General features: G+C 42.6%; 57 non-coding genes across 57 annotated transcripts; all 57 read right to left on the reverse strand.

The window, feature by feature from the left end:
• Positions 1–11: 11 nt before the first annotated feature.
• Positions 12–95, reverse strand: TRNAL-UAA (transfer RNA leucine (anticodon UAA)). Its single transcript has one exon. It is a non-coding gene; the product is annotated as a tRNA-Leu (tRNA).
• Positions 96–462: 367 nt separating this feature from the next.
• On the reverse strand, positions 463–546 carry TRNAF-AAA (transfer RNA phenylalanine (anticodon AAA)). Its single transcript has one exon. It is a non-coding gene; the product is annotated as a tRNA-Phe (tRNA).
• Positions 547–699: 153 nt separating this feature from the next.
• On the reverse strand, positions 700–783 carry TRNAL-UAA (transfer RNA leucine (anticodon UAA)). The gene has a single exon. It is a non-coding gene; the product is annotated as a tRNA-Leu (tRNA).
• A 627-nt stretch (positions 784–1,410) lies between these two features.
• Positions 1,411–1,494, reverse strand: TRNAL-UAA (transfer RNA leucine (anticodon UAA)). The gene has a single exon. It is a non-coding gene; the product is annotated as a tRNA-Leu (tRNA).
• Positions 1,495–1,884: 390 nt separating this feature from the next.
• Positions 1,885–1,968, reverse strand: TRNAF-AAA (transfer RNA phenylalanine (anticodon AAA)). The gene has a single exon. It is a non-coding gene; the product is annotated as a tRNA-Phe (tRNA).
• A 153-nt stretch (positions 1,969–2,121) lies between these two features.
• TRNAL-UAA (transfer RNA leucine (anticodon UAA)) lies at positions 2,122–2,205 on the reverse strand. Its single transcript has one exon. It is a non-coding gene; the product is annotated as a tRNA-Leu (tRNA).
• A 390-nt stretch (positions 2,206–2,595) lies between these two features.
• TRNAL-UAA (transfer RNA leucine (anticodon UAA)) lies at positions 2,596–2,679 on the reverse strand. Its single transcript has one exon. It is a non-coding gene; the product is annotated as a tRNA-Leu (tRNA).
• Positions 2,680–2,832: 153 nt separating this feature from the next.
• Positions 2,833–2,916, reverse strand: TRNAL-UAA (transfer RNA leucine (anticodon UAA)). The gene has a single exon. It is a non-coding gene; the product is annotated as a tRNA-Leu (tRNA).
• A 390-nt stretch (positions 2,917–3,306) lies between these two features.
• TRNAF-AAA (transfer RNA phenylalanine (anticodon AAA)) lies at positions 3,307–3,390 on the reverse strand. Its single transcript has one exon. It is a non-coding gene; the product is annotated as a tRNA-Phe (tRNA).
• Positions 3,391–3,543: 153 nt separating this feature from the next.
• TRNAL-UAA (transfer RNA leucine (anticodon UAA)) lies at positions 3,544–3,627 on the reverse strand. The gene has a single exon. It is a non-coding gene; the product is annotated as a tRNA-Leu (tRNA).
• Positions 3,628–4,017: 390 nt separating this feature from the next.
• TRNAF-AAA (transfer RNA phenylalanine (anticodon AAA)) lies at positions 4,018–4,101 on the reverse strand. The gene has a single exon. It is a non-coding gene; the product is annotated as a tRNA-Phe (tRNA).
• A 1,574-nt stretch (positions 4,102–5,675) lies between these two features.
• On the reverse strand, positions 5,676–5,759 carry TRNAF-AAA (transfer RNA phenylalanine (anticodon AAA)). The gene has a single exon. It is a non-coding gene; the product is annotated as a tRNA-Phe (tRNA).
• Positions 5,760–5,912: 153 nt separating this feature from the next.
• On the reverse strand, positions 5,913–5,996 carry TRNAL-UAA (transfer RNA leucine (anticodon UAA)). The gene has a single exon. It is a non-coding gene; the product is annotated as a tRNA-Leu (tRNA).
• Positions 5,997–6,859: 863 nt separating this feature from the next.
• TRNAF-AAA (transfer RNA phenylalanine (anticodon AAA)) lies at positions 6,860–6,943 on the reverse strand. Its single transcript has one exon. It is a non-coding gene; the product is annotated as a tRNA-Phe (tRNA).
• A 153-nt stretch (positions 6,944–7,096) lies between these two features.
• On the reverse strand, positions 7,097–7,180 carry TRNAL-UAA (transfer RNA leucine (anticodon UAA)). The gene has a single exon. It is a non-coding gene; the product is annotated as a tRNA-Leu (tRNA).
• Positions 7,181–8,043: 863 nt separating this feature from the next.
• On the reverse strand, positions 8,044–8,127 carry TRNAL-UAA (transfer RNA leucine (anticodon UAA)). Its single transcript has one exon. It is a non-coding gene; the product is annotated as a tRNA-Leu (tRNA).
• Positions 8,128–8,280: 153 nt separating this feature from the next.
• TRNAL-UAA (transfer RNA leucine (anticodon UAA)) lies at positions 8,281–8,364 on the reverse strand. The gene has a single exon. It is a non-coding gene; the product is annotated as a tRNA-Leu (tRNA).
• Positions 8,365–8,517: 153 nt separating this feature from the next.
• On the reverse strand, positions 8,518–8,601 carry TRNAL-UAA (transfer RNA leucine (anticodon UAA)). The gene has a single exon. It is a non-coding gene; the product is annotated as a tRNA-Leu (tRNA).
• A 153-nt stretch (positions 8,602–8,754) lies between these two features.
• TRNAL-UAA (transfer RNA leucine (anticodon UAA)) lies at positions 8,755–8,838 on the reverse strand. The gene has a single exon. It is a non-coding gene; the product is annotated as a tRNA-Leu (tRNA).
• Positions 8,839–9,228: 390 nt separating this feature from the next.
• TRNAL-UAA (transfer RNA leucine (anticodon UAA)) lies at positions 9,229–9,312 on the reverse strand. The gene has a single exon. It is a non-coding gene; the product is annotated as a tRNA-Leu (tRNA).
• A 390-nt stretch (positions 9,313–9,702) lies between these two features.
• Positions 9,703–9,786, reverse strand: TRNAF-AAA (transfer RNA phenylalanine (anticodon AAA)). The gene has a single exon. It is a non-coding gene; the product is annotated as a tRNA-Phe (tRNA).
• Positions 9,787–9,939: 153 nt separating this feature from the next.
• On the reverse strand, positions 9,940–10,023 carry TRNAL-UAA (transfer RNA leucine (anticodon UAA)). Its single transcript has one exon. It is a non-coding gene; the product is annotated as a tRNA-Leu (tRNA).
• A 153-nt stretch (positions 10,024–10,176) lies between these two features.
• TRNAL-UAA (transfer RNA leucine (anticodon UAA)) lies at positions 10,177–10,260 on the reverse strand. Its single transcript has one exon. It is a non-coding gene; the product is annotated as a tRNA-Leu (tRNA).
• Positions 10,261–10,413: 153 nt separating this feature from the next.
• Positions 10,414–10,497, reverse strand: TRNAL-UAA (transfer RNA leucine (anticodon UAA)). The gene has a single exon. It is a non-coding gene; the product is annotated as a tRNA-Leu (tRNA).
• Positions 10,498–10,887: 390 nt separating this feature from the next.
• On the reverse strand, positions 10,888–10,971 carry TRNAL-UAA (transfer RNA leucine (anticodon UAA)). The gene has a single exon. It is a non-coding gene; the product is annotated as a tRNA-Leu (tRNA).
• A 390-nt stretch (positions 10,972–11,361) lies between these two features.
• TRNAF-AAA (transfer RNA phenylalanine (anticodon AAA)) lies at positions 11,362–11,445 on the reverse strand. Its single transcript has one exon. It is a non-coding gene; the product is annotated as a tRNA-Phe (tRNA).
• A 390-nt stretch (positions 11,446–11,835) lies between these two features.
• TRNAL-UAA (transfer RNA leucine (anticodon UAA)) lies at positions 11,836–11,919 on the reverse strand. The gene has a single exon. It is a non-coding gene; the product is annotated as a tRNA-Leu (tRNA).
• Positions 11,920–12,072: 153 nt separating this feature from the next.
• TRNAL-UAA (transfer RNA leucine (anticodon UAA)) lies at positions 12,073–12,156 on the reverse strand. The gene has a single exon. It is a non-coding gene; the product is annotated as a tRNA-Leu (tRNA).
• Positions 12,157–12,309: 153 nt separating this feature from the next.
• On the reverse strand, positions 12,310–12,393 carry TRNAL-UAA (transfer RNA leucine (anticodon UAA)). The gene has a single exon. It is a non-coding gene; the product is annotated as a tRNA-Leu (tRNA).
• Positions 12,394–13,494: 1,101 nt separating this feature from the next.
• Positions 13,495–13,578, reverse strand: TRNAL-UAA (transfer RNA leucine (anticodon UAA)). Its single transcript has one exon. It is a non-coding gene; the product is annotated as a tRNA-Leu (tRNA).
• Positions 13,579–13,731: 153 nt separating this feature from the next.
• On the reverse strand, positions 13,732–13,815 carry TRNAF-AAA (transfer RNA phenylalanine (anticodon AAA)). The gene has a single exon. It is a non-coding gene; the product is annotated as a tRNA-Phe (tRNA).
• Positions 13,816–14,205: 390 nt separating this feature from the next.
• TRNAL-UAA (transfer RNA leucine (anticodon UAA)) lies at positions 14,206–14,289 on the reverse strand. The gene has a single exon. It is a non-coding gene; the product is annotated as a tRNA-Leu (tRNA).
• Positions 14,290–14,915: 626 nt separating this feature from the next.
• TRNAL-UAA (transfer RNA leucine (anticodon UAA)) lies at positions 14,916–14,999 on the reverse strand. The gene has a single exon. It is a non-coding gene; the product is annotated as a tRNA-Leu (tRNA).
• A 390-nt stretch (positions 15,000–15,389) lies between these two features.
• On the reverse strand, positions 15,390–15,473 carry TRNAL-UAA (transfer RNA leucine (anticodon UAA)). The gene has a single exon. It is a non-coding gene; the product is annotated as a tRNA-Leu (tRNA).
• A 390-nt stretch (positions 15,474–15,863) lies between these two features.
• On the reverse strand, positions 15,864–15,947 carry TRNAL-UAA (transfer RNA leucine (anticodon UAA)). The gene has a single exon. It is a non-coding gene; the product is annotated as a tRNA-Leu (tRNA).
• A 153-nt stretch (positions 15,948–16,100) lies between these two features.
• TRNAL-UAA (transfer RNA leucine (anticodon UAA)) lies at positions 16,101–16,184 on the reverse strand. Its single transcript has one exon. It is a non-coding gene; the product is annotated as a tRNA-Leu (tRNA).
• Positions 16,185–16,574: 390 nt separating this feature from the next.
• Positions 16,575–16,658, reverse strand: TRNAF-AAA (transfer RNA phenylalanine (anticodon AAA)). Its single transcript has one exon. It is a non-coding gene; the product is annotated as a tRNA-Phe (tRNA).
• Positions 16,659–16,811: 153 nt separating this feature from the next.
• On the reverse strand, positions 16,812–16,895 carry TRNAF-AAA (transfer RNA phenylalanine (anticodon AAA)). The gene has a single exon. It is a non-coding gene; the product is annotated as a tRNA-Phe (tRNA).
• Positions 16,896–17,285: 390 nt separating this feature from the next.
• Positions 17,286–17,369, reverse strand: TRNAL-UAA (transfer RNA leucine (anticodon UAA)). The gene has a single exon. It is a non-coding gene; the product is annotated as a tRNA-Leu (tRNA).
• A 626-nt stretch (positions 17,370–17,995) lies between these two features.
• Positions 17,996–18,079, reverse strand: TRNAL-UAA (transfer RNA leucine (anticodon UAA)). Its single transcript has one exon. It is a non-coding gene; the product is annotated as a tRNA-Leu (tRNA).
• Positions 18,080–18,943: 864 nt separating this feature from the next.
• TRNAL-UAA (transfer RNA leucine (anticodon UAA)) lies at positions 18,944–19,027 on the reverse strand. The gene has a single exon. It is a non-coding gene; the product is annotated as a tRNA-Leu (tRNA).
• A 153-nt stretch (positions 19,028–19,180) lies between these two features.
• Positions 19,181–19,264, reverse strand: TRNAL-UAA (transfer RNA leucine (anticodon UAA)). The gene has a single exon. It is a non-coding gene; the product is annotated as a tRNA-Leu (tRNA).
• A 390-nt stretch (positions 19,265–19,654) lies between these two features.
• On the reverse strand, positions 19,655–19,738 carry TRNAF-AAA (transfer RNA phenylalanine (anticodon AAA)). Its single transcript has one exon. It is a non-coding gene; the product is annotated as a tRNA-Phe (tRNA).
• A 153-nt stretch (positions 19,739–19,891) lies between these two features.
• TRNAL-UAA (transfer RNA leucine (anticodon UAA)) lies at positions 19,892–19,975 on the reverse strand. Its single transcript has one exon. It is a non-coding gene; the product is annotated as a tRNA-Leu (tRNA).
• A 1,575-nt stretch (positions 19,976–21,550) lies between these two features.
• TRNAF-AAA (transfer RNA phenylalanine (anticodon AAA)) lies at positions 21,551–21,634 on the reverse strand. Its single transcript has one exon. It is a non-coding gene; the product is annotated as a tRNA-Phe (tRNA).
• A 390-nt stretch (positions 21,635–22,024) lies between these two features.
• On the reverse strand, positions 22,025–22,108 carry TRNAL-UAA (transfer RNA leucine (anticodon UAA)). Its single transcript has one exon. It is a non-coding gene; the product is annotated as a tRNA-Leu (tRNA).
• A 390-nt stretch (positions 22,109–22,498) lies between these two features.
• TRNAF-AAA (transfer RNA phenylalanine (anticodon AAA)) lies at positions 22,499–22,582 on the reverse strand. Its single transcript has one exon. It is a non-coding gene; the product is annotated as a tRNA-Phe (tRNA).
• Positions 22,583–22,735: 153 nt separating this feature from the next.
• TRNAF-AAA (transfer RNA phenylalanine (anticodon AAA)) lies at positions 22,736–22,819 on the reverse strand. Its single transcript has one exon. It is a non-coding gene; the product is annotated as a tRNA-Phe (tRNA).
• A 390-nt stretch (positions 22,820–23,209) lies between these two features.
• On the reverse strand, positions 23,210–23,293 carry TRNAL-UAA (transfer RNA leucine (anticodon UAA)). The gene has a single exon. It is a non-coding gene; the product is annotated as a tRNA-Leu (tRNA).
• A 626-nt stretch (positions 23,294–23,919) lies between these two features.
• TRNAL-UAA (transfer RNA leucine (anticodon UAA)) lies at positions 23,920–24,003 on the reverse strand. Its single transcript has one exon. It is a non-coding gene; the product is annotated as a tRNA-Leu (tRNA).
• A 390-nt stretch (positions 24,004–24,393) lies between these two features.
• Positions 24,394–24,477, reverse strand: TRNAL-UAA (transfer RNA leucine (anticodon UAA)). The gene has a single exon. It is a non-coding gene; the product is annotated as a tRNA-Leu (tRNA).
• A 153-nt stretch (positions 24,478–24,630) lies between these two features.
• On the reverse strand, positions 24,631–24,714 carry TRNAL-UAA (transfer RNA leucine (anticodon UAA)). Its single transcript has one exon. It is a non-coding gene; the product is annotated as a tRNA-Leu (tRNA).
• A 390-nt stretch (positions 24,715–25,104) lies between these two features.
• TRNAF-AAA (transfer RNA phenylalanine (anticodon AAA)) lies at positions 25,105–25,188 on the reverse strand. Its single transcript has one exon. It is a non-coding gene; the product is annotated as a tRNA-Phe (tRNA).
• Positions 25,189–25,815: 627 nt separating this feature from the next.
• On the reverse strand, positions 25,816–25,899 carry TRNAL-UAA (transfer RNA leucine (anticodon UAA)). The gene has a single exon. It is a non-coding gene; the product is annotated as a tRNA-Leu (tRNA).
• A 153-nt stretch (positions 25,900–26,052) lies between these two features.
• Positions 26,053–26,136, reverse strand: TRNAL-UAA (transfer RNA leucine (anticodon UAA)). The gene has a single exon. It is a non-coding gene; the product is annotated as a tRNA-Leu (tRNA).
• Positions 26,137–26,526: 390 nt separating this feature from the next.
• On the reverse strand, positions 26,527–26,610 carry TRNAL-UAA (transfer RNA leucine (anticodon UAA)). Its single transcript has one exon. It is a non-coding gene; the product is annotated as a tRNA-Leu (tRNA).
• A 153-nt stretch (positions 26,611–26,763) lies between these two features.
• On the reverse strand, positions 26,764–26,847 carry TRNAL-UAA (transfer RNA leucine (anticodon UAA)). Its single transcript has one exon. It is a non-coding gene; the product is annotated as a tRNA-Leu (tRNA).
• Between the last annotated feature and the right edge of the window lie 489 nt (positions 26,848–27,336).

The following is a 27,336-nucleotide window of genomic DNA, read 5'->3' on the forward strand; positions in this document are numbered from 1 at the left end:
AAGCAATTCGTTGTCAGAAGTGGGGTTCGAACCCACGCCCTCATACGAGGATCAGAGCTTAAATCTGACGCCTTAGACCACTCGGCCATCCTGACACCCTTTAGAACGTTTTTCTTGAAAACGAAGCTATAGTACAACCCCGAAATACCTCTCGGAATTCTATGCTTCATAAAGCCACGGACTTGTTGCCATACTAGAGAAGTCTTTTCTGATCATGAGATCCATGTTAATAAAATGAAGCAATTCTTTGTCAGAAATGGGGTTCGAACCCACGCCCTCATACGAGGATCAGAGCTAAAATCTGACGCCTTAGACAATTCGGCCATCCTGACACGCTTTCAGACGTTTTTCTTGAAAACGAAGCTATAGTACCACCCCGAAATAACTCTCGGAGACTTGTTGCCATACTAGAGAAGTCTTTACTGATCATGAGATCCATGCTATTAAAAAGAAGCAATTCGTTGTCAGAAGTGGGGTTCGAACCCATGTCCTCATACGAGGATCAGAGCTTTAATCTGACGCCTTAGACCACTCGGTCATCCTGACACGCTTGTGAACGTTTTACCTGAAAACGAAGCTATAGTACAACCCCGAAATACCTCTCGGATTTCTATGCTCCATAAAGCCACTCACTTGTTGCAATACTAGGAAAGCCTTTTCTGATTATGAAATACATGTTATTAAAATGAAGCAATTCGTTGTCAGAAGTGGGGTTCGAACCCACGCCCTCATACGAGGATCAGAGCTTAAATCAGACGCCTTAAACCACTCGGCCATCCTGACACGGTTTTGAACGTTTTCCTTGAAAACGAAGCTATAGTACAACCCCGAAATACCTCTCAGACTTGTATGCTTTATAAAGCCACAGACTTGTTGCCATACTAAAAAAGTCTTTTCTGATCATGAGATCCATGTTATTAAAATGAAGCAATTCGTTGTCAGAAGTGGGGTTCGAACCCACGCCCTCATACTAGGATCAGAGCTTAAATCTGACGCCTTAGAGCACTCGGCCATCCTGACACGATTTTGAACGTTTTCCTTGAAAACGAAGCTATAGTACAACCCCGAAATACCTCTCGGAATTCTATGCTCCATAAAGCCACTCACTTGTTGCAATACTAGAGAAGACTTTTCTGATTATGAAATACATGTTATTAAAATGAAGCAATTCGTTGTCAGAAATGGGGTTCGAACCCACGCCCTCATACGAGGATCAGAGCTAAAATCTGACGCCTTAGACCATTCGGCCATCCTGACACGCTTTTAGACGTTTTTCTTGAAAACGAAGCTATAGTACCACCCCGAAATAACTCTCGGAATTCTATGCTTCATAAAGCCACAGACTTGTTGCCATACTAGAGAAGTCTTTACTGATCATGAGATCCATGCTATTAAAAAGAAGCAATTCGTTGTCAGAAGTGGGGTTCGAACCCATGTCCTCATACGAGGATCAGAGCTTAAATCTGACGCCTTAGACCACTCGGCCATCCTGACACGATTTTGAACGTTTTCCTTGAAAACGAAGCTATAGTACAACCCCGAAATACCTCTCGGATTTCTATGCTCCATAAAGCCACTCACTTGTTGCAATACTAGAAAAGCCTTTTCTGATTATGAAATACATGTTATTAAAATGAAGCAATTCGTTGTCAGAAGTGGGGTTCGAACCCACGCCGTCATACGAGGATCAGAGCTTAAATCTGACGCCTTAGACCACTCGGCCATCCTGAAACGGTTTTGAACGTTTTCCTTGAAAACGAAGCTATAGTACAACCCCGAAATACCTCTCGGAATTCTATGCTCCATAAAGCCACAGACTTGTTGCCATACTAGAGAAGTCTTTTCTGATCATGAGATCCATGCTATTAAAATGAAGCAATTCGTTGTCAGAAGTGGGGTTCGAACCCATGTCCTCATACGAGGATCAGAGCTTTAATTTGACGCCTTAGACCACTCGGTCATCCTGACACGCTTGTGAACGTTTTACCTGAAAACGAAACTATAGTACAACCCCGAAATACCTCTCGGATTTCTATGCTCCATAAAGCCACTCACTTGTTGCAATACTACAAAAGCCTTTTCTGATTATGAAATACATGTTATTAAAATGAAGCAATTCGTTGTCAGAAGTGGGGTTCGAACCCACGCCCTCATACGAGGATCAGAGCTTAAATCTGACGCCTTAAACCACTCGGCCATCCTGACACGGTTTTGAACGTTTTCCTTGAAAACGAAGCTATAGTACAACCCCGAAATACCTCTCAGAATTGTATGCTTTATAAAGCCACAGACTTGTTGCCATACTAGAGAAGTCTTTTCTGATCATGAGATCCATGTTATTAAAATGAAGCAATTCGTTGTCAGAAGTGTGGTTCGAACCCACGCCCTCATACGAGTATCAGAGCTTAAATCTGACGCCTTAGACCACTCGGCCATCCTGATACGATTTTGAACGTTTTCCTTGAAAACGAAGCTATAGTTCAACCCCGAAATACCTCTCGGAATTCTATGCTCCATAAAGCCACAGACTTGTTGCCATACTAGAGAAGTCTTTTCTGTTCATGAGATCCATGCTATTAAAGTGAAGCAATTCGTTGTCAGAAGTGGGGTTCGAACCCATGTCCTCATACGAGGATCAGAGCTTAAATCTGACGCCTTAGACCACTCGGCCATCCTGACACGATTTTGAAAGTTTTCCTTGAAAACGAAGCTATAGTACAACCCCGAAATACCTCTCGGATTTCTATGCTCCATAAAGCCACTCACTTGTTGCAATACTAGAAAAGCCTTTTCTGATTATGAAATACATGTTATTAAAATGAAGCAATTCGTTGTCAGAAGTGGGGTTCGAACCCACGCCCTCATACGAGGATCAGAGCTTAAATCTGACGCCTTAAACCACTCGGCCATCCTGACACGGTTTTGAACGTTTTCCTTGAAAACGAAGCTATAGTACAACCCCGAAATACCTCTCAGAATTGTATGCTTTATAAAGCCACAGACTTGTTGCCATACTAGAGAAGTCTTTTCTGATCATGAGATCCATGTTATTAAAATGAAGCAATTCGTTGTCAGAAGTGTGGTTCGAACCCACGCCCTCATACGAGGATCAGAGCTTAAATCTGACGCCTTAGACCACTCGGCCATCCTGATACGATTTTGAACGTTTTCCTTGAAAACGAAGCTATAGTTCAACCCCGAAATACCTCTCGGAATTCTATGCTCCATAAAGCCACAGACTTGTTGCCATACTAGAGAAGTCTTTTCTGTTCATGAGATCCATGCTACTAAAGTGAAGCAATTCGTTGTCAGAAGTGGGGTTCGAACCCATGTCCTCATACGAGGATCAGAGATTTAATCTGACGCCTTAGACCACTCGGTCATCCTGACACGCTTGTGAACGTTTTACCTGAAAACGAAGCTATAGTACAACCCCGAAATACCTCTCGGATTTCTATGCTTCATAAAGCCACTCACTTGTTGCAATACTAGAAAAGTCTTTTCTGATTATGAAATACATGTTATTAAAATGAAGCAATTCGTTGTCAGAAGTGGGGTTCGAACCCACGCCCTCATACGAGGATCAGAGCTTAAATCTGACGCCTTAGACCACTCGGCCATCCTGACACGATTTTGAACGTTTTCCTTGAAAACGAAGCTATAGTACAACCCCGAAATACCTCTCGGTTTTCTATGCTCCATAAAGCCACTCACTTGTTGCAATACTAGAAAAGCCTTTTCTGATTATGAAATACATGTTATTAAAATGAAGCAATTCGTTGTCAGAAATGGGGTTCGAACCCATGCCGTCATACGAGGATCAGAGCTTAAATCTGACGCCTTAGACCACTCGTCCATCCTGACACGGTTTTGAACGTTTTCCTTGAAAACGAAGCTATAGTACAACCCCGAAATACCCCTCGGAATTCTATGCTCCATAAAGCCACAGACTTGTTGCCATACTAGAGAAGTCTTTTCTGATCATGAGATCCATGCTATTAAAATGAAGGAATTCGTTGTCAGAAGTGGGGTTCGAACCCATGTCCTCATACGATTATCAGAACTTTAATCTGACGCCTTAGACCACTCGGTCATCCTGACACGCTTGTGAACGTTTTACCTGAAAACGAAGCTATAGTACAACCCCGAAATACCTCTCGGATTTCTATGCTCCATAAAGCCACTCACTTGTTGCAATACTAGAAAAGCCTTTTCTGATTATGAAATACATGTTATTAAAATGAAGCAATTCGTTGTCAGAAGTGGGGTTCGAACCCACGCCGTCATACGATGATCAGAGCTTAAATCTGATGCCTTAGACCACTCGTCCATCCTGACACGGTTTTGAACGTTTTCCTTGAAAACGAAGCTATAGTACAACCCCGAAATACCTCTCAGAATTGTATGCTTCATAAAGCCACAGACTTGTTGCTATACTAGAGAAGTCTTTTCTGATCATGAGATCCATGTTATTAAAATGAAGCAATTCGTTGTCAGAAGTGTGGTTCGAACCCACGCCCTCATACGAGGATCAGAGCTTAAATCTGACGCCTTAGACCACTCGGCCATCCTGATACGATTTTGAACGTTTTCCTTGAAAACGAAGCTATAGTACAACCCCGAAATACCTCTCGGAATTCTATGCTTCATAAAGCCACGGACTTGTTGCCATACTAGAGAAGTCTTTTCTGATCATGAGATCCATGTTATTAAAATGAAGCAATTCGTTGTCAGAAATGGGGTTCGAACCCACGCCCTCATACGAGGATCAGAGCTAAAATCTGACGCCTTAGACAATTCGGCCATCCTGACACGCTTTTAGACGTTTTTCTTGAAAACGAAGCTATAGTACCACCCCGAAATAACTCTCGGAATTCTATGCTTCATAAAGCCACAGACTTGTTGCCATACTAGAGAAGTCTTTACTGATCATGAGATCCATGCTATTAAAATGAAGCAATTCGTTGTCAGAAGTGGGGTTCGACCCATGTCCTCATACGAGGATCAGAGCTTTAATCTGACGCCTTAGACCACTCGGTCATCCTGACACGCTTGTGAACGTTTTACCTGAAAACGAAGCTATAGTACAACCCCGAAATACCTCTCGGATTTCTATGCTCCATAAAGCCACTCACTTGTTGCAATACTAGAAAAGCCTTTTCTGATTATGAAATACATGTTATTAAAATCAAGCAATTCGTTGTCAGAAGTGGGGTTCGAACCCACGCCGTCATACGATGATCAGAGCTTAAATCTGACGCCTTAGACCACTCGTCCATCCTGACACGGTTTTGAACGTTTTCCTTGAAAACGAAGCTATAGTACAACCCCGAAATACCTCTCAGACTTGTATGCTTTATAAAGCCACAGACTTGTTGCCATACTAGAGAAGTCTTTTCTGATCATGAGATCCATGTTATTAAAATGAAGCAATTCGTTGTCAGAAATGGGGTTCGAACCCACGCCCTCATACGAGGATCAGAGCTAAAATCTGACGCCTTAGACCACTCGGCCATCCTGATACGATTTTGAACGTTTTCCTTGAAAACGAAGCTATAGTACAACCCCGAAATACCTCTCGGAATTCTATGCTCCATAAAGCCACAGACTTGTTGCCATACTAGAGAAGTCTTTTCTGATCATGAGATCCATGCTATTAAAATGAAGCAATTCGTTGTCAGAAGTGAGGTTCGAACCCATGTCCTCATACGAGGATCAGATCTTTAATCTGACGCCTTAGACCACTCGGCCATCCTGACACGATTTTGAACGTTTTCTTTGAAAACGAAGCTATAGTACAACCCCGAAATACCTCTCGGTATTCTATGCTCCATAAAGCCACTCACTTGTTGCAATACTAGAGAAGCCTTTTCTGATTATGAAATACATGTTAATTAAATGAAGCAATTCGTTGTCAGAAGTGGGGTTCGAACCCACGGCCTCATACGAGGATCAGAGCTTAAATCTGACGCCTTAGACCACTCGGCCATCCTGACACCCTTTTGAACGTTTTCCTTGAAAACGAAGCTATAGTACAACCCCGAAATACCTCTCGGAATTCTATGCTTCATAAAGCCACGGACTTGTTGCCATACTAGAGAAGTCTTTTCTGATCATGAGATCCATGTTATTAAAATGAAGCAATTCGTTGTCAGAAATGGGGTTCGAACCCACGCCCTCATACGAGGATCAGAGCTAAAATCTGACGCCTTAGACAATTCGGCCATCCTGACACGCTTTTAGACGTTTTTCTTGAAAACGAAGCTATAGTACCACCCCGAAATAACTCTCGGAATTCTATGCTTCATAAAGCCACAGACTTGTTGCCATACTAGAGAAGTCTTTACTGATCATGAGATCCATGCTATTAAAATAAAGCAATTCGTTGTCAGAAGTGGGGTTCAACCCATGTCCTCATACGAGGATCAGAGCTTTAATCTGACGCCTTAGACCACTCGGTCATCCTGACACGCTTGTGAACGTTTTACCTGAAAACGAAGCTATAGTACAACCCCGAAATACCTCTCGGATTTCTATGCTCCATAAAGCCACTCACTTGTTGCAATACTAGAGAAGCCTTTTCTGATTATGAAATACATGTTATTAAAATCAAGCAATTCGTTGTCAGAAGTGGGCATCGAACCCACGCTCTCATACGAGGATCAGAGCTAAAATCTGACGCCTTAGACCACTCGGTCATCCTGATACGATTTTGAACGTTTTCCTTGAAAACGAAGCTATAGTACAACCCCGAAATACCTCTCGGAATTCTATGCTCCATAAAGCCACAGACTTGTTGCCATACTAGAGAAGTCTTTTCTGATCATGAGATCCATGCTATTAAAATGAAGCAATTCGTTGTCAGAAGTGAGGTTCGAACCCATGTCCTCATACGAGGATCAGATCTTTAATCTGACGCCTTAGACCACTCGGCCATCCTGACACGATTTTGAACGTTTTCTTTGAAAACGAAGCTATAGTACAACCCCGAAATACCTCTCGGTATTCTATGCTCCATAAAGCCACTCACTTGTTGCAATACTAGAGAAGCCTTTTCTGATTATGAAATACATGTTAATTAAATGAAGCAATTCCTTGTCAGAAGTGGGGTTCGAACCCACGGCCTCATACGAGGATCAGAGCTTAAATCTGACGCCTTAGACCACTCGGCCATCCTGACACCCTTTTGAACGTTTTCCTTGAAAACGAAGCTATAGTACAACCCCGAAATACCTCTCGGAATTCTATGCTTCATAAAGCCACGGACTTGTTGCCATACTAGAGAAGTCTTTTCTGATCATGAGATCCATGTTATTAAAATGAAGCAATTCGTTGTCAGAAATGGGGTTCGAACCCACGCCGTCATACGAGGATCAGAGCTAAAATCTGACGCCTTAGACAATTCGGCCATCCTGACACGCTTTTAGACGTTTTTCTTGAAAACGAAGCTATAGTACCACCCCGAAATAACTCTCGGAATTCTATGCTTCATAAAGCCACAGACTTGTTGCCATACTAGAGAAGTCTTTACTGATCATGAGATCCATGCTATTAAAATGAAGCAATTCGTTGTCAGAAGTGGGGTTCGACCCATGTCCTCATACGAGGATCAGAGCTTTAATCTGACGCCTTAGACCACTCGGTCATCCTGACACGCTTGTGAACGTTTTACCTGAAAACGAAGCTATAGTACAACCCCGAAATACCTCTCGGATTTCTATGCTCCATAAAGCCACTCACTTGTTGCAATACTAGAGAAGCCTTTTCTGATTATGAAATACATGTTATTAAAATCAAGAAATTCGTTGTCAGAAGTGGGCATCGAACCCACGCTCTCATACGAGGATCAGAGCTAAAATCTGACGCCTTAGACCACTCGGTCATCCTGACACGCTTGTGAACGTTTTACCTGAAAACGAAGCTATAGTACAACCCCGAAATACCTCTCGGATTTCTATGCTCCATAAAGCCACTCACTTGTTGCAATACTAGGAAAGCCTTTTCTGATTATGAAATACATGTTATTAAAATGAAGCAATTCGTTGTCAGAAGTGGGGTTCGAACCCACGCCCTCATACGAGGATCAGAGCTTAAATCTGACGCCTTAAACCACTCGGCCATCCTGACACGGTTGTGAACGTTTTCCTTGAAAACGAAGCTATAGTACAACCCCGAAATACCTCTCAGAATTGTATGCTTTATAAAGCCACAGACTTGTTGCAATACTAGAAAAGCCTTTTCTGATTATGAAATACATGTTATTAAAATGAAGCAATTCGTTGTCAGAAGTGGGGTTCGAACCCACGCCGTCATACGAGGATCAGAGCTTAAATCTGACGCCTTAGACCACTCGGCCATCCTGACACGGTTTTGAACGTTTTCCTTGAAAACGAAGCTATAGTACAACCCCGAAATACCTCTCAGAATTGTATGCTTTATAAAGCCACAGACTTGTTGCCATACTAGAGAACTCTTTTCTGATCATGAGATCCATGTTATTAAAATGAAGCGATTCGTTGTCAGAAGTGGGGTTCGAACCCACGCCCTCATACTAGGATCAGAGCTTAAATCTGACGCCTTAGACCACTCGGCCATCCTGACACGATTTTGAACGTTTTCCTTGAAAACGAAGCTATAGTACAACCCCGAAATACCTCTCGGATTTCTATGCTCCATAAAGCCACTCACTTGTTGCAATACTAGAAAAGCCTTTTCTGATTATGAAATACATGTTATTAAAATGAAGCAATTCGTTGTCAGAAGTGGGGTTCGAACCCACGCCGTCATACGAGGATCAGAGCTTAAATCTGACGCCTTAGACCACTCGGCCATCCTGACACGGTTTTGAACGTTTTCCTTGAAAACGAAGCTATAGTACAACCCCGAAATACCTCTCAGAATTGTATGCTTTATAAAGCCACAGACTTGTTGCCATACTAGAGAAGTCTTTTCTGATCATGAGATCCATGTTATTAAAATGAAGCAATTCGTTGTCAGAAGTGGGGTTCGAACCCACGCCCTCATACGAGGATCAGAGCTTAAATCTGACGCCTTAGACCACACGGCCATCCTGACACGATTTTGAACGTTTTCCTTGTAAACGAAGCTATAGTACAACCCCGAAATACCTCTCGGAATTCTATGCTCCATAAAGCCACTCACTTGTTGCAATACTAGAGAAGCCTTTTCTGATTATAAAATACATGTTATTTAAATGAAGCAATTCGTTGTCAGAAGTGGGGTTCGAACCCACGCCCTCATACGAGGATCAGAGCTTAAATCTGACGCCTTAGACCACTCGGCCATCCTGACACCCTTTTGAACGTTTTCCTTGAAAACGAAGCTATAGTACAACCCCGAAATACCTCTCGGAATTCTATGCTTCATAAAGCCACGGACTTGTTGCCATACTAGAGAAGTCTTTTCTGATCATGAGATCCATGTTATTAAAATGAAGCAATTCGTTGTCAGAAATGGGGTTCGAACCCACGCCCTCATACGAGGATCAGAGCTAAAATCTGACGCCTTAGACAATTCGGCCATCCTGACACGCTTTTAGACCTTTTTCTTGAAAACGAAGCTATAGTACCACCCCGAAATAACTCTCGGAATTCTATGCTTCATAAAGCCACAGACTTGTTGCCATACTAGAGAAGTCTTTACTGATCATGAGATCCATGCTATTAAAATGAAGCAATTCGTTGTCAGAAGTGGGGTTTGAACCCATGTCCTCATACGAGGATCAGAGCTTTAATCTAACGCCTTAGACCACTCGGTCATCCTGACACGCTTGTGAACGTTTTACCTGAAAACGAAGCTATAGTACAACCCCGAAATACCTCTCGGATTTCTATGCTCCATAAAGCCACTCACTTGTTGCAATACTAGAGAAGCCTTTTCTGATTATGAAATACATGTTATTAAAATGAAGCAATTCGTTGTCAGAAGTGGGGTTCGAACCCACGCCGTCATACGAGGATCAGAGCTTAAATCTGACGCCTTAGACCACTCGGCCATCCTGACACGGTTTTGAACGTTTTCCTTGAAAACGAAGCTATAGTACAACCCCGAAATACCTCTCAGAATTGTATGCTTTATAAAGCCACAGACTTGTTGCCATACTAGAGAAGTCTTTTCTGATCATGAGATCCATGTTATTAAAATGAAGCGATTCGTTGTCAGAAGTGGGGTTCGAACCCACGCCCTCATACTAGGATCAGAGCTTAAATCTGACGCCTTAGACCACTCGGCCATCCTGACACGATTTTGAACGTTTTCCTTGAAAACGAAGCTATAGTACAACCCCGAAATACCTCTCGGATTTCTATGCTCCATAAAGCCACTCACTTGTTGCAATACTAGAAAAGCCTTTTCTGATTATGAAATACATGTTATTAAAATGAAGCAATTCGTTGTCAGAAGTGGGGTTCGAACCCACGCCGTCATACGAGGATCAGAGCTTAAATCTGACGCCTTAGACCACTCGGCCATCCTGACACGGTTTTGAACGTTTTCCTTGAAAACGAAGCTATAGTACAACCCCGAAATACCTCTCAGAATTGTATGCTTTATAAAGCCACAGACTTGTTGCCATACTAGAGAAGTCTTTTCTGATCATGAGATCCATGTTATTAAAATGAAGCAATTCGTTGTCAGAAGTGGGGTTCGAACCCACGCCCTCATACGAGGATCAGAGCTTAAATCTGACGCCTTAGACCACACGGCCATCCTGACACGATTTTGAACGTTTTCCTTGTAAACGAAGCTATAGTACAACCCCGAAATACCTCTCGGAATTCTATGCTCCATAAAGCCACTCACTTGTTGCAATACTAGAGAAGCCTTTTCTGATTATAAAATACATGTTATTTAAATGAAGCAATTCGTTGTCAGAAGTGGGGTTCGAACCCACGCCCTCATACGAGGATCAGAGCTTAAATCTGACGCCTTAGACCACTCGGCCATCCTGACACCCTTTTGAACGTTTTCCTTGAAAACGAAGCTATAGTACAACCCCGAAATACCTCTCGGAATTCTATGCTTCATAAAGCCACGGACTTGTTGCCATACTAGAGAAGTCTTTTCTGATCATGAGATCCATGTTATTAAAATGAAGCAATTCGTTGTCAGAAATGGGGTTCGAACCCACGCCCTCATACGAGGATCAGAGCTAAAATCTGACGCCTTAGACAATTCGGCCATCCTGACACGCTTTTAGACCTTTTTCTTGAAAACGAAGCTATAGTACCACCCCGAAATAACTCTCGGAATTCTATGCTTCATAAAGCCACAGACTTGTTGCCATACTAGAGAAGTCTTTACTGATCATGAGATCCATGCTATTAAAATGAAGCAATTCGTTGTCAGAAGTGGGGTTCGAACCCATGTCCTCATACGAGGATCAGAGCTTTAATCTAACGCCTTAGACCACTCGGTCATCCTGACACGCTTGTGAACGTTTTACCTGAAAACGAAGCTATAGTACAACCCCGAAATACCTCTCGGATTTCTATGCTCCATAAAGCCACTCACTTGTTGCAATACTAGAGAAGCCTTTTCTGATTATGAAATACATGTTATTAAAATCAAGCAATTCGTTGTCAGAAGTGGGCATCGAACCCACGCTCTCATACGAGGATCAGAGCTAAAATCTGACGCCTTAGACCACTCGGTCATCCTGACACGCTTGTGAACGTTTTACCTGAAAACGAAGCTATAGTACAACCCCGAAATACCTCTCGGATTTCTATGCTCCATAAAGCCACTCACTTGTTGCAATACTAGGAAAGCCTTTTCTTATTATGAAATACATGTTATTAAAATGAAGCAATTCGTTGTCAGAAGTGGGGTTCGAACCCACGCCCTCATACGAGGATCAGAGCTTAAATCTGACGCCTTAAACCACTCGGCCATCCTGACACGGTTTTGAACGTTTTCCTTGAAAACGAAGCTATAGTACAACCCCGAAATACCTCTCAGAATTGTATGCTTTATAAAGCCACAGACTTGTTGCCATACTAGAGAAGTCTTTTCTGATCATGAGATCCATGTTATTAAAATGAAGCAATTCGTTGTCAGAAGTGGGGTTCGAACCCACGCCCTCATACGAGGATCAGAGCTTAAATCTGACGCCTTAAACCACTCGGCCATCCTGACACGGTTTTGAACGTTTTCCTTGAAAACGAAGCTATGGTACAACCCCGAAATACCTCTCAGAATTGTATGCTTTATAAAGCCACAGACTTGTTGCCATACTAGAGAAGTCTTTTCTGATCATGAGATCCATGTTATTAAAATGAAGCAATTCGTTGTCAGAAGTGGGGTTCGAACCCACGCCCTCATACGAGGATCAGAGCTTAAATCTGACGCCTTAGACCACTCGGCCATCCTGACACCCTTTTGAACGTTTTCCTTGAAAACGAAGCTATAGTACAACCCCGAAATACCTCTCGGAATTCTATGCTTCATAAAGCCACGGACTTGTTGCCATACTAGAGAAGTCTTTTCTGATCATGAGATCCATGTTATTAAAATGAAGCAATTCGTTGTCAGAAATGGGGTTCGAACCCACGCCCTCATACGAGGATCAGAGCTAAAATCTGACGCCTTAGACAATTCGGCCATCCTGACACGCTTTTAGACGTTTTTCTTGAAAACGAAGCTATAGTACCACCCCGAAATAACTCTCGGAATTCTATGCTTCATAAAGCCACAGACTTGTTGCCATACTAGAGAAGTCTTTACTGATCATGAGATCCATGCTATTAAAATGAAGCAATTCGTTGTCAGAAGTGGGGTTCGAACCCACGCCCTCATACGAGGATCAGAGCTTAAATCTGACGATTTAAACCACTCGGCCATCCTGACACGGTTTTGAACGTTTTCCTTGAAAACGAAGCTATAGTGCAACCCCGAAATACCTATCAGAATTGTATGCTTTATAAAGCCACAGACTTGTTGCCATACTAGAGAAGTCTTTTCTGATCATGAGATCCATGTTATTAAAATGAAGCAATTCGTTTTCAGAAGTGGGGTTCGAACCCACGCTCTCATACTAGGATCAGAGCTTAAATCTGACGCCTTAGACCACTCGGCCATCCTGACACGATTTTGAACGTTTTCCTTGAAAACGAAGCTATAGTACAACCCCGAAATACCTCTCGGATTTCTATGCTCCATAAAGCCACTCACTTGTTGCAATACTAGAAAAGCCTTTTCTGATTATGAAATACATGTTATTAAAATGAAGCAATTCGTTGTCAGAAGTGGGGTTCGAACCCACGCCGTCATACGAGGATCAGAGCTTAAATCTGACGCCTTAGACCACTCTGCCATCCTGACACGGTTTTGAACGTTTTCCTTGAAAACGAAGCTATAGTACAACCCCGAAATACCTCTCAGAATTGTATGCTTCATAAAGCCACAGACTTGTTGCTATACTAGAGAAGTCTTTTCTGATCATGAGATCCATGTTATTAAAATGAACCAATTCGTTGTCAGAAGTGGGGTTCGAACCCACGCCCTCATACGAGGATCAGAGCTTAAATCTGACGCCTTAGACCACTCGGCCATCCTGATACGATTTTGAACGTTTTCCTTGAAAACGAAGCTATAGTACAACCCCGAAATACCTCTCGGAGTTCTATGCTCCATAAAGCCACAGACTTGTTGCCATACTAGAGAAGTCTTTTCTGATCATGAGATCCATGCTATTAAAATGAAGCAATTCGTTGTCAGAAGTGGGGTTCGAACCCATGTCCTCATACGAGGATCAGAGCTTTAATCTGACGCCTTAGACCACTCGGTCATCCTGACATGCTTGTGAACGTTTTACCTGAAAACGAAACTATAGTACAACCCCAAAATACCCCTCGGATTTCCATGCTCCATAAAGCCACTCACTTGTTGCAATACTAGAAAAGCCTTTTCTGATTATGAAATACATAATATTAAAATGAAGCAATTCGTTGTCAGAAGTGGGGTTCGAACCCACGCCCTCATACGAGGATCAGAGCTTAAATCTGACGCCTTAAACGACTTGGCCATCCTGACACGGTTTTGAACGTCTTCCTTGAAAACGAAGCTATAGTACAACCCCGAAATACCTCTCAGAATTGTATGCTTCATAAAGCCACAGACTTGTTGCTATACTAGAGAAGTCTTTTCTGATCATGAGATCCATGTTATTAAAATGAAGCAATTCGTTGTCAGAAGTGGGGTTCGAACCCACGCCCTCATACGAGGATCAGAGCTTAAATCTGACGCCTTAGACCACTCGGCCATCCTGACACGATTTTGAACGTTTTCCTTGTAAACGAAGCTATAGTACAACCCCGAAATACCTCTCGGAATTCTATGCTCCATAAAGCCACTCACTTGTTGCCATACTAGAGAAGTCTGTACTGATCATGAGATCCATGCTATTAAAATGAAGCAATTCGTTGTCAGAAGTGGGGTTCGACCCATGTCCTCATACGAGGATCAGAGCTTTAATCTGACGCCTTAGACCACTCAGTCATCCTGACACGCTTGTGAACGTTTTACCTGAAAACGAAGCTATAGTACAACCCCGAAATACCTCTCGGATTTCTATGCTCCATAAAGCCACTCACTTGTTGCAATACTAGAGAAGCCTTTTCTGATTATGAAATACATGTTATTAAAATCAAGCAATTCGTTGTCAGAAGTGGGCATCGAACCCACGCTCTCATACGAGGATCAGAGCTAAAATCTGACGCCTTAGACCACTCGGTCATCCTGACACGCTTGTGAACGTTTTACCTGAAAACGAAGCTATAGTACAACCCCGAAATACCTCTCGGATTTCTATGCTCCATAAAGCCACTCACTTGTTGCAATACTAGGAAAGCCTTTTCTGATTATGAAATACATGTTATTAAAATGAAGCAATTCGTTGTCAGAAGTGGGGTTCGAACCCACGCCCTCATACGAGGATCAGAGCTTAAATCTGACGCCTTAAACCACTCGGCCATCCTGACACGGTTTTGAACATTTTCCTTGAAAACGAAGCTATAGTACAACCCCGAAATACCTCTCAGAATTGTATGCTTTATAAAGCCACAGACTTGTTGCCATACTAGAGAAGTCTTTTCTGATCATGAGATCCATGTTATTAAAATGAAGCAATTCGTTGTCAGAAGTGGGGTTCGAACCCACGGCCGCATACTAGGATCAGAGCTTAAATCTGACGCCTTAGACCACTCGGCCATCCTGACACGATTTTGAACGTTTTCCTTGAAAACGAAGCTATAGTACAACCCCGAAATACCTCTCGGATTTCTATGCTCCATAAAGCCACTCACTTGTTGCAATACTAGAAAAGCCTTTTCTGATTATGAAATACATGTTATTAAAATGAAGCAATTCGTTGTCAGAAGTGGGGTTCGAACCCACGCCGTCATACGAGGATCAGAGCTTAAATCTGACGCCTTAGACCACTCGGCCATCCTGACACGGTTTTGAACGTTTTCCTTGAAAACGAAGCTATAGTACAACCCCGAAATACCTCTCAGAATTGTATGCTTTATAAAGCCACAGACTTGTTGCCATACTAGAGAAGTCTTTTCTGATCATGAGATCCATGTTATTAAAATGAAGCAATTCGTTGTCAGAAGTGGGGTTCGAACCCACGCCCTCATACGAGGATCAGAGCTTAAATCTGACGCCTTAGACCACACGGCCATCCTGACACGATTTTGAACGTTTTCCTTGTAAACGAAGCTATAGTACAACCCCGAAATACCTCTCGGAATTCTATGCTCCATAAAGCCACTCACTTGTTGCAATACTAGAGAAGCCTTTTCTGATTATGAAATACATGTTATTTAAATGAAGCAATTCGTTGTCAGAAGTGGGGTTCGAACCCACGCCCTCATACGAGGATCAGTGTTTAAATCTGACGCCTTAGACCACTCGGCCATCCTGACACGATTTTGAACGTTTTCTTTGAAAACCAAGCTATAGTACAACCCCGAAATACCTCTCGGAATTCTATGCTCCATAAAGCCACTCACTTGTTGCAATACTAGAGAAGCCTTTTCTGATTATAAAATACATGTTATTTAAATGAAGCAATTCGTTGTCAGAAGTGGGGTTCAAACCCACGCCCTCATACGAGGATCAGAGCTTAAATCTGACGCCTTAGACCACTCGGCCATCCTGACACCCTTTTGAACGTTTTCCTTGAAAACGAAGCTATAGTACAACCCCGAAATACCTCTCGGAATTCTATGCTTCATAAAGCCACGGACTTGTTGCCATACTAGAGAAGTCTTTTCTGATCATGAGATCCATGTTATTAAAATGAAGCAATTCGTTGTCAGAAATGGGGTTCGAACCCACGCCCTCATACGAGGATCAGAGCTAAAATCTGACGCCTTAGAGAATTCGGCCATCCTGACACGCTTTTAGACGTTTTTCTTGAAAACGAAGCTATAGTACCACCCCGAAATAACTCTCGGAATTCTATGCTTCTTAAAGCCACAGACTTGTTGCCATACTAGAGAAGTCTTTACTGATCATGAGATCCATGCTATTAAAATGAAGCAATTCGTTGTCAGAAGTGGGGTTCGAACCCATGTCCTCATACGAGGATCAGAGCTTTAATCTAACGCCTTAGACCACTCGGTCATCCTGACACGCTTGTGAACGTTTTACCTGAAAACGAAGCTATAGTACAACCCCGAAATACCTCTCGGAGTTCTATGCTCCATAAAGCCACAGACTTGTTGCCATACTAGAGAAGTCTTTTCTGATCATGAGATCCATGCTATTAAAATGAAGCAATTCGTTGTCAGAAGTGGGGTTCGAACCCATGTCCTCATACGAGGATCAGAGCTTTAATCTGACGCCTTAGACCACTCGGTCATCCTGACATGCTTGTGAACGTTTTACCTGAAAACGAAACTATAGTACAACCCCAAAATACCCCTCGGATTTCCATGCTCCATAAAGCCACTCACTTGTTGCAATACTAGAAAAGCCTTTTCTGATTATGAAATACATAATATTAAAATGAAGCAATTCGTTGTCAGAAGTGGGGTTCGAACCCACGCCCTCATACGAGGATCAGAGCTTAAATCTGACGCCTTACACGACTTGGCCATCCTGACACGGTTTTGAACGTCTTCCTTGAAAACGAAGCTATAGTACAACCCCGAAATACCTCTCAGAATTGTATGCTTCATAAAGCCACAGACTTGTTGCTATACTAGAGAAGTCTTTTCTGATCATGAGATCCATGTTATTAAAATGAAGCAATTCGTTGTCAGAAGTGGGGTTCGAACCCACGCCCTCATACGAGGATCAGAGCTTAAATCTGACGCCTTAGACCACTCGGCCATCCTGACACGATTTTGAACGTTTTCCTTGTAAACGAAGCTATAGTACAACCCCGAAATACCTCTCGGAATTCTATGCTCCATAAAGCCACTCACTTGTTGCCATACTAGAGAAGTCTTTACTGATCATGAGATCCATGCTATTAAAATGAAGCAATTCGTTGTCAGAAGTGGGGTTCGACCCATGTCCTCATACGAGGATCAGAGCTTTAATCTGACGCCTTAGACCACTCAGTCATCCTGACATGCTTGTGAACGTTTTACCTGAAAACGAAGCTATAGTACAACCCCGAAATACCTCTCGGATTTCTATGCTCCATAAAGCCACTCACTTGTTGCAATACTAGAGAAGCCTTTTCTGATTATGAAATACATGTTATTAAAATCAAGCAATTCGTTGTCAGAAGTGGGCATCGAACCCACGCTCTCATACGAGGATCAGAGCTAAAATCTGACGCCTTAGACCACTCGGTCATCCTGACACGCTTGTGAACGTTTTACCTGAAAACGAAGCTATAGTACAACCCCGAAATACCTCTCGGATTTCTATGCTCCATAAAGCCACTCACTTGTTGCAATACTAGAAAAGCCTTTTCTGAATATGAAATACTTGTTATTAAAATGAAGCATTTCGTTGTCAGAAGTGGGGTTCGAACCCACGCCCTCATACGAGGATCAGAGCTTAAATCTGACGCCTTAGACCACTCGGCCGTCCTGACACGGTTTTGAACCTTTTCCTTGAAAACGAAGCTATAGTACAACCCCGAAATACCTCTCAGAATTCTATGCTTCATAAAGCCACTCACTTTTTTCCATACTAGAGAAGCCTTTTCTGATCATGAGATCCATGTTATTAAAATGAAGCAATTCGTTGTCAGAAGTGGGGTTCGAACCCATGCCCTCAAACGAGGATCAAAGCTTAAATCTGACGCCTTAGACCACTCAACAATACTGACACGCTTGTGAACGTTTTCCTTGAAAACGAAGCTATAGTACAACCACGAAATACCTCTCGGAATTCTAAGCACCATAAAGCCACTCACTTGTTGTCATACTAGAGAAGTCTTTTCTGATCATGAGATCCATGTTATTAAAATGAAGCAATTCGTTGTCAGAAGTGGGGTTCGAACCCACGCCCTCATACGAGGATCAGAGCTTAAATCTGACGCCTTAGACAATTCGGCCATCCTGACACGCTTTTAGACGTTTTTCTTGAAAACGAAGCTATAGTACCACCCCGAAATAACTCTCGGAATTCTATGCTTCATAAAGCCACAGACTTGTTGCCATACTAGAGAAGTCTTTACTGATCATGAGATCCATGCTATTAAAATGAAGCAATTCGTTGTCAGAAGTGGGGTTCGAACCCATGTCCTCATACGAGGATCAGAGCTTAAATCTGACGCCTTAGACCACTTGGCCATCCTGACACCCTTTTGAACGTTTTCCTTGAAAACGAAGCTATAGTACAACCCCGAAATACCTCTCGGAATTCTATGCTTCATAAAGCCACGGACTTGTTGCCATACTAGAGAAGTCTTTTCTGATCATGAGATCCTTGTTATTAAAATGAAGCAATTCGTTGTCAGAAGTGGGGTTCGAACCCACGCCCTCATACGAGGATCAGAGCTTAAATCTGACGCCTTAGACCACTCGGCCATCCTGACACGATTTTGAACGTTTTCCTTGTAAACGAAGCTATAGTACAACCCCGAAATACCTCTCGGAATTCTATGCTCCATAAAGCCACTCACTTGTTGCAATACTAGAGAAGCCTTTTCTGATTATGAAATACATGTTATTTAAATGAAGCAATTCGTTGTCAGAAGTGGGGTTCGAACCCACGCCCTCATACGAGGATCAGAGCTTAAATCTGACGCCTTAGACCACTCGGCCATCCTGACACCCTTTTGAACGTTTTCCTTGAAAACGAAGCTATAGTACAACCCCGAAATACCTCTCGGAATTCTATGCTTCATAAAGCCACGGACTTGTTGCCATACTAGAGAAGTCTTTTCTGATCATGAGATCCATGTTATTAAAATGAAGCAATTCGTTGTCAGAAGTGGGGTTCGAACAAACGCCCTCATACGAGGATCAGAGCTAAAATCTGACGCCTTAGACAATTCGGCCATCCTGACACCCTTTTAGACGTTTTTCTTGAAAACGAAGCTATAGTACCACCCCGAAATTACTCTTGGAATTCTATGCTTCATAAAGCCACAGACTTGTTGCCATACTAGAGAAGTCTTTACTGATCATGAGATCCATGTTATTAAAATGAAGCAATTCGTTGTGAGAAGTGGGGTTCGAACCCATGTCCTCATACGAGGTTCAGAGCTTTAATCTGACGCCTTAGACCACTCGGTCATCCTGACACGCTTGTGAACGTTTTACCTGAAAACGAAGCTATAGTACAACCCCGAAATACCTCTCGGATTTCTATGCTCCATAAAGCCACTCACTTGTTGCAATACTAGAAAAGCCTTTTCTGAATATGAAATACTTGTTATTAAAATGAAGCATTTCGTTGTCAGAAGTGGGGTTCGAACCCACGCCCTCATACGAGGATCAGAGCTTAAATCTGACGCCTTAGACCACTCGGCCGTCCTGACACGGTTTTGAACCTTTTCCTTGAAAACGAAGCTATAGTACAACCCCGAAATACCTCTCAGAATTCTATGCTTCATAAAGCCACTCACTTTTTTCCATACTAGAGAAGCCTTTTCTGATCATGAGATCCATGTTATTAAAATGAAGCAATTCGTTGTCAGAAGTGGGGTTCGAACCCATGCCCTCAAACGAGGATCAAAGCTTAAATCTGACGCCTTAGACCACTCAACAATACTGACACGCTTGTGAACGTTTTCCTTGAAAACGAAGCTATAGTACAACCACGAAATACCTCTCGGAATTCTAAGCACCATAAAGCCACTCACTTTTTGCCATACTAGAGAAGACTTTTCTGATCATGAGATCCATGTTTTTAAAATGAAAAAATGCGTTGTCAGAAGTGGGGTTCGAACCCACGCCCTCATACGAGGATCATAGCTTAAATCCGACGCCTTAGACCACTCGGCCATCCTGCCACGCTTTTGAACGTTTTTCTTGAAAACGAAGCTATAGTACAACCCCGAAATACCTCTCGGAATTCTATGCTTCATAAAGCCACAGACTTGTTGCCATACTAGAGAAGTCTTTTCTGATCATGAGATCCATGCTATTAAAATGAAGCAATTCGTTGTCAGAAGTGGGGTTCGAACCCACACCCTCATACGAGAATCAGAGCTTAAATCTCACGCCTTAGACCACTCGGCCATCCTGACACGATTGTGAACGTTTTCCTTGAAAACGAAGCTATAGTACAACCCCGAAATACCTCTCGGAATTCTATGCTTCATAAAGCCACTCACTTGTTGCCATACTAGAGAAGCCTTTTCAGATCATGAGATCCATGTTATTAAAATGAAGCAATTCGTTGTCAGAAGTGGGGTTCGAACCCACGCATTCATACGAGGATCAGAGCTTAAATCTGACGCCTTAGACCACTCGGCCATCCTGACACGATTGTGAACGTTTTCCTTGAAAACGAAGCTATAGTACAACCCCGAAATACCTCTCGGAATTCTATGCTTCATAAAGCCACTCACTTGTTGCCATACTAGAGAAGCCTTTTCTGATCATGAGATCCATGTTATTAAAATGAAGCAATTTGTTGTCAGAATTGGGGTTCGAACCCACGCTCTCATACGAGGATCAGAGCTAAAATCTGACGCCTTAGACCACTCGGCCATCCTGACACGCTTTTAGACGTTTTTCTTGAAAACGAAGCTATAGTACAACCCCGAAATACCTCTCGGAATTCTATGCTCCATAAAGCCACTAACTTGTTACCATACTAGAGAAGCCTTTTCTGATCATGAGATCCATGTTATTAAAATGAAACAATTCGTTGTCAGAAGTGAGGATCGAACCCACGCCCTCATACGAGGATCAGAGCTTAAATCTGACTCCTTAGACCACTCGGCCATCCTGACACGCTTTTAGACGTTTTTCTTGAAAACGAAGCTATAGTACCACCCCGAAATAACTCTCGGAATTCTATGCTTCATAAAGCCACAGACTTGTTGCCATACTAGAGAAGTCTTTACTGATCATGAGATCCATGCTATTAAAATGAAGCAATTCGTTGTCAGAAGTGGGGTTCGAACCCATGTCCTCATACGAGGATCAGAGCTTTAATCTGACGCCTTAGACCACTCAGTCATCCTGACATGCTTGTGAACGTTTTACCTGAAAACGAAGCTATAGTACAACCCCGAAATACCTCTCGGATTTCTATGCTCCATAAAGCCACTCACTTGTTGCAATACTAGAGAAGCCTTTTCTGATTATGAAATACATGTTATTAAAATCAAGCAATTCGTTGTCAGAAGTGGGCATCGAACCCACGCTCTCATACGAGGATCAGAGCTAAAATCTGACGCCTTAGACCACTCGGTCATCCTGACACGCTTGTGAACGTTTTACCTGAAAACGAAGCTATAGTACAACCCCGAAATACCTCTCGGATTTCTATGCTCCATAAAGCCACTCACTTGTTGCAATACTAGGAAAGCCTTTTCTGATTATGAAATACATGTTATTAAAATGAAGCAATTCGTTGTCAGAAGTGGGGTTCAAACCCACGCCCTCATACGAGGATCAGAGCTTAAATCTGACGCCTTAGACCACTCGGCCATCCTGACACCCTTTTGAACGTTTTCCTTGAAAACGAAGCTATAGTACAACCCCGAAATACCTCTCGGAATTCTATGCTTCATAAAGCCACGGACTTGTTGCCATACTAGAGAAGTCTTTTCTGATCATGAGATCCATGTTATTAAAATGAAGCAATTCGTTGTCAGAAATGGGGTTCGAACCCACGCCCTCATACGAGGATCAGAGCTAAAATCTGACGCCTTAGAGAATTCGGCCATCCTGACACGCTTTTAGACGTTTTTCTTGAAAACGAAGCTATAGTACCACCCCGAAATAACTCTCGGAATTCTATGCTTCTTAAAGCCACAGACTTGTTGCCATACTAGAGAAGTCTTTACTGATCATGAGATCCATGCTATTAAAATGAAGCAATTCGTTGTCAGAAGTGGGGTTCGAACCCATGTCCTCATACGAGGATCAGAGCTTTAATCTAACGCCTTAGACCACTCGGTCATCCTGACACGCTTGTGAACGTTTTACCTGAAAACGAAGCTATAGTACAACCCCGAAATACCTCTCGGAGTTCTATGCTCCATAAAGCCACAGACTTGTTGCCATACTAGAGAAGTCTTTTCTGATCATGAGATCCATGCTATTAAAATGAAGCAATTCGTTGTCAGAAGTGGGGTTCGAACCCATGTCCTCATACGAGGATCAGAGCTTTAATCTGACGCCTTAGACCACTCGGTCATCCTGACATGCTTGTGAACGTTTTACCTGAAAACGAAACTATAGTACAACCCCAAAATACCCCTCGGATTTCCATGCTCCATAAAGCCACTCACTTGTTGCAATACTAGAAAAGCCTTTTCTGATTATGAAATACATAATATTAAAATGAAGCAATTCGTTGTCAGAAGTGGGGTTCGAACCCACGCCCTCATACGAGGATCAGAGCTTAAATCTGACGCCTTACACGACTTGGCCATCCTGACACGGTTTTGAACGTCTTCCTTGAAAACGAAGCTATAGTACAACCCCGAAATACCTCTCAGAATTGTATGCTTCATAAAGCCACAGACTTGTTGCTATACTAGAGAAGTCTTTTCTGATCATGAGATCCATGTTATTAAAATGAAGCAATTCGTTGTCAGAAGTGGGGTTCGAACCCACGCCCTCATACGAGGATCAGAGCTTAAATCTGACGCCTTAGACCACTCGGCCATCCTGACACGATTTTGAACGTTTTCCTTGTAAACGAAGCTATAGTACAACCCCGAAATACCTCTCGGAATTCTATGCTCCATAAAGCCACTCACTTGTTGCCATACTAGAGAAGTCTTTACTGATCATGAGATCCATGCTATTAAAATGAAGCAATTCGTTGTCAGAAGTGGGGTTCGACCCATGTCCTCATACGAGGATCAGAGCTTTAATCTGACGCCTTAGACCACTCAGTCATCCTGACATGCTTGTGAACGTTTTACCTGAAAACGAAGCTATAGTACAACCCCGAAATACCTCTCGGATTTCTATGCTCCATAAAGCCACTCACTTGTTGCAATACTAGAGAAGCCTTTTCTGATTATGAAATACATGTTATTAAAATCAAGCAATTCGTTGTCAGAAGTGGGCATCGAACCCACGCTCTCATACGAGGATCAGAGCTAAAATCTGACGCCTTAGACCACTCGGTCATCCTGACACGCTTGTGAACGTTTTACCTGAAAACGAAGCTATAGTACAACCCCGAAATACCTCTCGGATTTCTATGCTCCATAAAGCCACTCACTTGTTGCAATACTAGGAAAGCCTTTTCTGATTATGAAATACATGTTATTAAAATGAAGCAATTCGTTGTCAGAAGTGGGGTTCGAACCCACGCCCTCATACGAGGATCAGAGCTTAAATCTGACGCCTTAAACCACTCGGCCATCCTGACACGGTTTTGAACGTTTTCCTTGAAAACGAAGCTATAGTACAACCCCGAAATACCTCTCAGAATTGTATGCTTTATAAAGCCACAGACTTGTTGCCATACTAGAGAAGTCTTTTCTGATCATGAGATCCATGTTATTAAAATGAAGCAATTCGTTGTCAGAAGTGGGGTTCGAACCCACGCCCTCATACGAGGATCAGAGCTTAAATCTGACGCCTTAGACCACACGGCCATCCTGACACGATTTTGAACGTTTTCCTTGTAAACGAAGCTATAGTACAACCCCGAAATACCTCTCGGAATTCTATGCTCCATAAAGCCACTCACTTGTTGCAATACTAGAGAAGCCTTTTCTGATTATGAAATACATGTTATTTAAATGAAGCAATTCGTTGTCAGAAGTGGGGTTCGAACCCACGCCCTCATACGAGGATCAGAGCTTAAATCTGACGCCTTAGACCACTCGGCCATCCTGACACGATTTTGAACGTTTTCTTTGAAAACGAAGCTATAGTACAACCCTGAAATACCTCTCGGAATTCTATGCTCCATAAATCCACTCACTTGTTGCAATACTAGAGAAGCCTTTTCTGATTATGAAATACATGTTATTTAAATGAAGCAATTCGTTGTCAGAAGTGGGGTTCGAACCCACGCCCTCATACGAGGATCAGAGCTTAAATCTGACGCCTTAGACCACTCGGCCATCCTGACACCCTTTTGAACGTTTTCCTTGAAAACGAAGCTATAGTACAACCCCGAAATACCTCTCGGAATTCTATGCTTCATAAAGCCACGGACTTGTTGCCATACTAGAGAAGTCTTTTCTGATCATGAGATCCATGTTATTAAAATGAAGCAATTCGTTGTCAGAAATGGGGTTCGAACCCACGCCCTCATACGAGGATCAGAGCTAAAATCTGACGCCTTAGACAATTCGGCCATCCTGACACGCTTTTAGACGTTTTTCTTGAAAACGAAGCTATAGTACCACCCCGAAATAACTCTCGGAATTCTATGCTTCATAAAGCCACAGACTTGTTGCCATACTAGAGAAGTCTTTACTGATCATGAGATCCATGCTATTAAAATGAAGCAATTCGTTGTCAGAAGTGGGGTTCGAACCCATGTCCTCATACGAGGATCAGAGCTTTAATCTAACGCCTTAGACCACTCGGTCATCCTGACACGCTTGTGAACGTTTTACCTGAAAACGAAGCTATAGTACAACCCCGAAATACCTCTCGGATTTCTATGCTCCATAAAGCCACTCACTTGTTGCAATACTAGAGAAGCCTTTTCTGATTATGAAATACATGTTATTAAAATCAAGCAATTCGTTGTCAGAAGTGGGCATCGAACCCACGCTCTCATACGAGGATCAGAGCTAAAATCTGACGCCTTAGACCACTCGGTCATCCTGACACGCTTGTGAACGTTTTACCTGAAAACGAAGCTATAGTACAACCCCGAAATACCTCTCGGATTTCTATGCTCCATAAAGCCACTCACTTGTTGCAATACTAGAAAAGCCTTTTCTGATTATGAAATACATGTTATTAAAATGAAGCAATTCGTTGTCAGAAGTGGGGTTCGAACCCACGCCGTCATACGAGGATCAGAGCTTAAATCTGACGCCTTAGACCACTCTGCCATCCTGACACGGTTTTGAACATTTTCCTTGAAAACGAAGCTATAGTACAACCCCGAAATACCTCTCAGAATTGTATGCTTCATAAAGCCACAGACTTGTTGCTATACTAGAGAAGTCTTTTCTGATCATGAGATCCATGTTATTAAAATGAAGCAATTCGTTGTCAGAAGTGGGGTTCGAACCCACGCCCTCATACGAGGATCAGAGCTTAAATCTGACGCCTTAGACCACTCGGCCATCCTGATACGATTTTGAACGTTTTCCTTGAAAACGAAGCTATAGTACAACCCCGAAATACCTCTCGGATTTCTATGCTCCATAAAGCCACTCACTTGTTGCAATACTAGAAAAGCCTTTTCTGATTATGAAATACATGTTATTAAAATGAAGCAATTCGTTGTCAGAAGTGGGGTTCGAACCCACGCCGTCATACGAGGATCAGAGCTTAAATCTGACGCCTTAGACCACTCGGCCATCCTGACACGGTTTTGAACGTTTTCCTTGAAAATGAAGCTATAGTACAACCCCGAAATACCTCTCAGAATTGTATGCTTTATAAAGCCACAGACTTGTTGCCATACTAGAGAAGTCTTTTCTGATCATGAGATCCATGTTATTAAAATGAAGCAATTCGTTGTCAGAAGTGGGGTTCGAACCCACGCCCTCATACGAGGATCAGAGCTTAAATCTGACGCCTTAGACCACACGGCCATCCTGACACGATTTTGAACGTTTTCCTTGTAAACGAAGCTATAGTACAACCCCGAAATACCTCTCGGAATTCTATGCTCCATAAAGCCACTCACTTGTTGCAATACTAGAGAAGCCTTTTCTGATTATGAAATACATGTTATTTAAATGAAGCAATTCGTTGTCAGAAGTGGGGTTCGAACCCACGCCCTCATACGAGGATCAGAGCTTAAATCTGACGCCTTAGACCACTCGGCCATCCTGACACGATTTTGAACGTTTTCTTTGAAAACGAAGCTATAGTACAACCCTGAAATACCTCTCGGAATTCTATGCTCCATAAATCCACTCACTTGTTGCAATACTAGAGAAGCCTTTTCTGATTATGAAATACATGTTATTTAAATGAAGCAATTCGTTGTCAGAAGTGGGGTTCGAACCCACGCCCTCATACGAGGATCAGAGCTTAAATCTGACGCCTTAGACCACTCGGCCATCCTGACACCCTTTTGAACGTTTTCCTTGAAAACGAAGCTATAGTACAACCCCGAAATACCTCTCGGAATTCTATGCTTCATAAAGCCACGGACTTGTTGCCATACTAGAGAAGTCTTTTCTGATCATGAGATCCATGTTATTAAAATGAAGCAATTCGTTGTCAGAAATGGGGTTCGAACCCACGCCCTCATACGAGGATCAGAGCTAAAATCTGACGCCTTAGACAATTCGGCCATCCTGACAAGCTTTTAGACGTTTTTCTTGAAAACGAAGCTATAGTACAACCCCGAAATACCTCTCAGAATTGTATGCTTTATAAAGCCACAGACTTGTTGCCATACTAGAGAAGTCTTTTCTGATCATGAGATCCATGTTATTAAAATGAAGCAATTCGTTGTCAGAAGTGGGGTTCGAACCCACGCCGTCATACGAGGATCAGAGCTTAAATCTGACGCCTTAGACCACTCTGCCATCCTGACACGGTTTTGAACATT

The sequence above is a fragment of the Phalangium opilio genome, unplaced genomic scaffold (genome assembly GCF_054372755.1).
Source record: "Phalangium opilio isolate 3A_F unplaced genomic scaffold, DU_Popi_V2 ptg000037l_1, whole genome shotgun sequence".
NCBI lineage: Eukaryota > Metazoa > Arthropoda > Arachnida > Opiliones > Phalangiidae > Phalangium > Phalangium opilio.